Here is a 7,493-nt window from a genome sequence, read left to right as displayed (position 1 = left end):
GGGCAGAAGGCACCAAGATGTCAGAGATAAAAATTTTTGGTTCCTTTTTTTTGTGCTGGGGGCACCCCAATTCGCCCCCTTTGGCAAGCCCCCCCCCCCCCCAAACAGGGTACAGAGCTGTTGGCCATTTCTGCCCCACTTGAGGGCAGATCAGCCTATTTTTTTTTTAGGCCTATCTGCCTCCTTGTGGGGCAGAAGACACTTATGCACTAGGGACAAATTCTAAGTTCTTGGTGGCGGGGTGTTTGTCAACTGGCAAAGTATTTGTATTTGTGATTATAACAGTTTATTTCATCTTTTTTTCTAGTTCAAAGCTTTTGCTTCCTTTGCTGTGGATCCTTGCGGTTTTGGCAGTAGTTGTCCTGCGGTTTGCATAGTTGCATGTTTTAGGTAAGTGAAAGCAATTTACTCCAAAGGAGTATTGTTGACATGCATGAATGACATGAGGTGTATTAAAATGCAGTATTGTGTGTGAAATTGTCCTTAGATTTGAGCACAATTATACTTGTGTTGTCATATGTCTAATTTGCTTTTTTCTTTTTAGTGGGATATCATTGGTGATTGCTGTGTCTGTGCAGAGTAGTTGATGGTGAGTAGCTTTTTCAGGCAAGCGAGTGGTATAGTTTTTTAGTACATAACTCTGTGATAAACTACACTTTGTTTATTACTTATTTAGTGCTAGTTGTTGTTGCAATCTATTTGTTGTTAGTGAGGATCATGACTAGCCGCAGAGTGACCGCTCAGCAGGTTGTTGGCATGCTCTTTGAGTCGTCTTCAGACCATGATTACAAGACTGAATCTGCATCTGAGGCAGAGAGGGAAGTGAGTGATTCTGGCAGTGAGTTTTCTGTAAGAGAGTATTCTTCTGATGAGGAAGCTACTCTCAGTGCAGATGAAGGGCCTGTTTTAGAGGAGGACATTGATGTGCCAAGTGTGCAGCAGCCTGGGGCTGAAGGGTTTCTCATTAGAAGACCGGACACCTGGATTGCCCCAAACATGGAGCAGCCATAGTTACCTGCATTTACTGGTCTCCCAGGGTGTAAAGTCAATACGGAAAACTTTTTGCCTGTCCATTTCTTTCACTTGTTTATGGACGATGTATCTTTGGGAAGAGATTGTGGGGCAGACTAATTTGTATGCAGAGCAATATTTGAGGGACAACGCTGCCAGACTTAGGTCTCAGTCTAGAGCTACTCAGTGGGTTCCCACATATCTGGAAGAGATGAAAAAGTTTTTAGGATTGACTTTTTTGATGGGGTTGATCAGGAAGCCGTCACTTGCTTCTTATTGGTCTACTAGTCCCTTGATGGCAACGGCTATATTTTCTGCAACTATGACACGTAATCGCTATTTGCTTCTTCTTCGTATGCTGCATTTTGTAGACAATGCTTTAGCCTTGCCACGAGATCACCCTGTTTGTAACCGTCTTTTTAAGATTAGGCCTGTCCTTGATTATTTTGTAGATCGGTTTTCAGAGGTCTATGTTCCAGGAAAAGAGATAAGTGTGGACGAGTCTTTGGTCCTTTTCAAGGGGTGTTTAGTTTTTAAGCAGTACATTGCTAGTAAGAGGGCACGGTATGGGATTAAATTGTATATGCTGTCAGAAAGCAGTACAGGATATGTGTATAATTTCTGGGTCTACACTGGTAGGGATTCCAGTATTGATCCTCCTGGTTGTCCGGCCACTTTTGGGTTAGCGAAAAAATTGTGTGGGAACTTGGTAGACGACTGTTTAACAAAGGTCACCATTTGTACGTAGATAATTTCTACACTGGAGTGCAGTTGTTCAAGAAGTTGTTTAGAGTGGACACTGTTGCTTGTGGCACAATCCGTTCTAACCGGAAAGGCTATCCAAGGGAGCTTGTCTGTAAAAAACTCGAGAAGGGACAGTGCAGTGCCTTGCGGAATAATGAGCTGCCAGCTCTGAAATTTTCAGACAGGAGGGATGTGTACATGCTATCTACCATCCATGATGAGAGTACTTCCCCTGTGACTGTTTGGGGCCAGGTTGCAGAAGTGCGCAAACCTTCGTGCATTTTGGACTACAACAGGCACATGGGGGGTGTTGATAGAGTAGATCAGAGGTTGGAACCTTACACTGCTCTTCGTAAGTCTTACGTGTGGTAAGAAAAGTTGGCCCTACATTTATTTCATTTGACAACTTTAATGCTTTTATTGTGTTCAAGGATTGTTCATCTGAGTCAAGGATGACATTTGTTTAATTTCAGGAGTCCGTGATAGAGAGCCTTATTGTGGTAGAACAGGCAAGAGTTCCTAGAGTAGAAATGGTGGAGGATGTGGCTAGATTGGAAGATTGGCACTTTCCAGATCACATTCCTCCCACTCCCAAAAAACACTTGCCCACAAAGAAATGTAGAGTATGTGCCCAGAGAGCAATCCAGAGGGAGAGACGGATGTACTGCCCAGATTGCCCTTCAAAGCCTGGGCTGTGTGTGCCTGGCTGTTTTAGAAGTTACCACACCAGGAAAAACTTTTGGGAAATACCGTGAGCGTAAACTGCCTATTTTATATTTTCATATGTTCAGTTTCAAGGTTGGCATTACTGTCATGTATTTAGTTAGAGCTTTTGTGTTTGTAGTTTTGTACTTATTTTATAATTAGTGGTTTCTTTGTTGTTTATAAACAAACAAAAAAGTGATGGCGGTGTGCGTGGGGTGGCGCTTGGCTGGCGGTGTGCGCGGGGTGGCGCTTGGATGGCAGTGTGCGTGGGGTGATGCTTGGCTGGTGGTGTGCTTGGGGTGGCGCTTGGCTGGCGGTGTGCGTGGGGTGGCGCTTGGCTGGCGGTGTGCATGGGGTGGCGCTTGGCTAGCGGTGCCAGCCAAATGCCAGTCCACACACTCATCAGCTGGTGTGATTGCTGTATCAGGCATGTGGGTGTATGAAAGTGATGGGCCCTTGACTGGCGCTGTCTGTCGATGCGAGTGTTGTAATGTGCTGGGCCCGTGGCTGGTGGCGTGATTGGTCTTGTCCATGTCATGTATGAAAGGTGTGTGAACGGACTGTAAAGCGGTTGGTGCCTTGCCGTGGCTTTACAGCTCACGAGCTGTGATTCATTGGTTCAGTTTTTTGGCCTTTCAGTTATTACCAGTGCATTTCACTTTTGTGAAATCTCTTGTTAATAAAATTTGATCTACTGAACCATCACTCACCCTCGTGCCAAATCCAACCAGTATGTGTGGTAAAAATTAAAAAATCTGCTCCGCTGCAATCAGGTGTCGCAGCACACTTGTGACACGCTAGGTGTCTCCGGTGGGACCCTGATGATGAAGCATGCCACCAACTTGGTTGGTGGGTGAGGGGTCTTTTTCACATAACCTAAGTGTGTTTCTTTTCACAATTTTAGTGTTTGGCACATCACAGACGTATGTGGACACATCAAAATGATATATTACAAAACTACCTGTGTTTGGGGGGGGAGGGGGCACCTATGTTTTGGGTCCTGGGTGCGGCCTTCATCTACGGAAACCTACCAAACCCAGACATTTTTTTAAATTAGACACCCCAAGGAGTCCAGGGAGGTGTGGATTGCGTGGATCCCCCAACATTTTCTTACCCAGACTCCTCTGCAAACCTCAAAATTTGCTTAAAAAAGCGTTTTTTCCTTATGTTTCTTTGTAGGATCACCGCTCCAGCACAAAATTCCTACTCCCCAGCGTTACCCCCAGTCTCTCAAGTAAAATGACACCTCACTTGTGTGGGTCCCCAAAGCAGAGTCAGCCTAAAGATGTATAAAAGAAGAATATGTGCTTATCAACTCGCTGTGCCCATAATCTCTATAAGTTTGTGGCCTTTTTCTGTTGCAGGCACGTGGCCCACCCACACAAGTGAGGTATCATTTTTATCGGGAGACTTGGGGGAACGCTGGGTGGAAGGAAATTTGTGGCTCCTCTCAGATTCCAGAACTTTCTGACACCAAAATGTGAGGAAAACATGTTTTTTAGCCAAATTTTGAGGTTTGCAAAGGATTCTGGGTAACAGAACCTGGTGAGAGACCCACTTGTCACCCCATCTTGGATTCCCTTAGGTCTCTAGTTTTAAAAAATGCACAGGTTTGGTAGGTTTCCCTAGGTGCCGGCTGAGCTAGAAGCCAAAATCTACAGGTAGGCACTTTGCAAAAAACACCTCTGTTTTCTGTAGGAAAATGCAATGTGTCCATGTTGTGTTTTGGGGCATTTCCTGTCGCTGGCACTAGGCCTACCCACACAAGTGAGGTACTATTTTTATCGGGAGACTTGGGGGAACATAGAATAGCAAAACAAGTGTTATTGCCCCTTGTCTTTCTCTACATTTTTTCCTTCCATATATAAGTGAGTGTGTAAAAAAGATATCTATTTGAGAAATGCCCTGCAATTCACATGCTAGTATGCGCACCCCGGAATTCAGAGATGTGCAAATAACCGCTGCTCCTCAACACCTTATTTTGTGCCCATTTTGGAAATACAAAGGTTTTCTTGATAGCTATTTTTCACTCTTTATATTTCAGCAAATGAATTGCTGTATACCCCGTATAGATTGAAAACCCACTGCAGGGTGCAGCTCATTTATTGGCTCTGGGTACCTAGGGTACTTGATGAACCTATAAACCCTATATATCCCCTCCAACCAGAAGAGTCCAGCAGACGTAACAGTATATTGCTTTCAAACATCTGACATTGCAGGAAAAAGTTACAGAGTAAAACATAGAGAACAATTGCTGTTTTTTTTCACCTCAATTTAAAAAAAAAAAAAAACAGTTGTTATTTTCTGTAGGAAACCCTTGTAGGATCTACACAAATTACCCCTTGTTGAATTCAGAATTTTGTCTACTTTTCAGAAATGTTTATGTTTCTGGGATAAAGCATTGGTTTCACACCCATTTCCGTGACTGACTGGAAGGAGGCTGAAAGCACACAAAAAAAAAATCGTAAAAATGGGGTATGTCCCAGTTAAGTGCCAAAATTGTGTTGAAAAATTGGGTTTTCTGATTCAAGTTTGCCTGTTCCTGAAAGCTGGGAAGCTGGTGATTTTAGCACCGCAAACCCTTTGTTGATGCCGTTTTCAGGAAAAAAAAAAAAACAAAAAAAAAACACCACAAGCCTCCTTCTGCAGCCCCTTTGTCATATTTTTTTTGAAAAACGAAATTTTCACTGTATTTTGGCTACTTTCTTGGCCTCCTTCGGGGGAACCCACAAAGTCTGGGTACCACTAGAATCCCTAGGATGTTGGGAAAAAGAAAAAAAAGGATGCAAATTTGGCGTGGGTAGCTTATGTGGACAAAAAGTTATGAGGGCCTAAGCGAGAACTGTTCCAAATAGGCAAAAAAAGGCCTGGCACAGGAGGGGGAAAAGGCCTGGCAGCGAAGGGGTTAAAAAAAAAAAAAAAAAAAAGGTAGGGTATGGTCCCCACCCCAAATAAATGGGGACAAAGTTGTTCTGCCCACCGGTCGGCAGATGGGGCAATTACCCACGCTCCACTCCCCAGAGGAGGGGGGTGGGGGGGGAAGAGAGGCAGAAAGCCTACTACGTGCCAGGGAATTAAAAAACAAAAACAAAAAGTGGGATGGTGGCTACCAACCAGTATGGGCATGATTATGCCCCCACCACAACTGAAGGGTTAACATCTTATCCCGCAGCAATTAAGAGGACTATGATTATTTGGGGTTTTGGTTTTACATTTGGGTCATGAGAGTTTGTCTAACTCTCACCATCGTCCCACTTGGAATGTTGAGGGCTGCACTTTGGGACGCTGCCATGACGAAAAATCTATGAGACCTAAACACATCTGAAAACTAAACATCTTGGTGAGTCCAGGGTGGTGTGCTTCACAAGGAACCGCACAATTTTCTTACCCACAATGCCCTGCAAACCTGCAACTTTGCTGGAAATCACACATTTTTCCCACATTTTTGTGATGGAACCTTCCGGAATCCACAAAATTCCTACCAATCAACATTGTCGCCTCTATACCGATAAAAATTCCGCCCCACTTGTCAGCACAAAAACTTTTTCTTTTTTTTTCTTTTTCAAACTGCCCTTTTGGACCCGCTTTGGTTCCAACTCATTTTAACATGTTTTTGGCTCTTCCCGGTCACAGGCACTTGGCTCACCTACACAAGTGAGGTATCATTTTTACCGGGAGACTGAGGGGAGCGTTGGGTGGTAGGAAATTTGTGCCAGTGAGGTAATCCCACACAGAAGTGTGGGAAAATGTGATTTTTCTTTAAGCTAAATTTGAGGTTTGCTGAGGATTCTGGGTAAGAAAACACTGGGGGATCCATGCAAGTCACACCTCCCTTCACTAACTTGTGTGTCTAGTTTTCAGAAATGTTTGGGTTTGGTAGGTTTCCCTAGATAGCTGCTGAGCCCAGGACCAAAAACGCAGGTGCCCCTTCTGCAAAAACAGGTTGTTTTTGATAATTTTGATGCGTCCAATTAGTGTTTTGGGGCATTTCTTGTTGCGGGCACTAGGCCTACCCACACAAGTGAGGTACCATTTTCATCGGGAGACCTGGGGGAACGCTGGGTAGATGGAAGTTTCCAGAACTTTGCAGCAACGAAATGTGAGGAAAGTGTTTTATTTGTCAGATTCTGAGGTTTGCTAAGGACTTTGGGTAACAGAACCTGGTGAGAGCACCACAAGTTACCCCATTCCTGGGTTACCCTAGGTGTCTAGTTTTCAGAAATTTCCAGGTTTGCTAGGTCTTCCTAGCTGCCAAGTGAGCTAGAGGCCGAAATCCACAGCGAGGCACTTTGCAAAAAAAAGGACAATTTTCTTTGGGGAAATGTTATGTGTCTACGTTGTGTTTTGAGGCATCTCCTGTTGCGGGCACTAGGCCTACCCACACAAGTGAGGTACAATTTTTATCTGGAGATTTGGGGGAATGCTGGGTGGAAGGAAATTTGTGGCTCCTCTCAGATTGCAGAACTTTCTAGCACGAAATGTGAGGAAAAGGTGTTTTTTTGTGTGCACATTTTGAGGTTTGCAAAGGATCCTGGATTATAGAACCTGGTGAGAGCCCAACAAGTCACCCCATCCTGGATTCCCCTAGGTGTCTAGTTTTAAAACATTCACAGGTTTGGTAGGTTTCCCTATGTGCCGGCTGAGCAAGAGGCCAAAATCCACAGCTAGGCACTTTCCAAAAAAACATGTCAGATTTCAATGTAAAAATGTGATGTGTCCGTGTTGCGTTTCCTGTCGCAGGCATTAGGCCTACCCACACAAGTGAGGTACCATTAACACAGAAAAACAAAACAAGCATTATTGCCCCTTGTCTTTCTCTACGTTTTTTTCCCTTCCAAATGTAAGACAGTGTGTAAAAAAAGACGTCTATTTGAGAAATGCCCTGTAATTCACATGCTAGTATGGGGACCCCGAAATTCAGGGAAGTGAGAATAACCACTGCTTCTCAACACCTTATCTTGTGCCCATTTTGGAAATACAAAAGGTTCCCTTGATACCTATTTTTTCACTCTTTATATTTCACCAAATGAATT

Source organism: Pleurodeles waltl, chromosome 2_2, assembly GCF_031143425.1.
Source record: "Pleurodeles waltl isolate 20211129_DDA chromosome 2_2, aPleWal1.hap1.20221129, whole genome shotgun sequence".
Classification (NCBI taxonomy): domain Eukaryota; kingdom Metazoa; phylum Chordata; class Amphibia; order Caudata; family Salamandridae; genus Pleurodeles; species Pleurodeles waltl.
Note: the sequence above shows the minus strand (reverse complement) of the source record.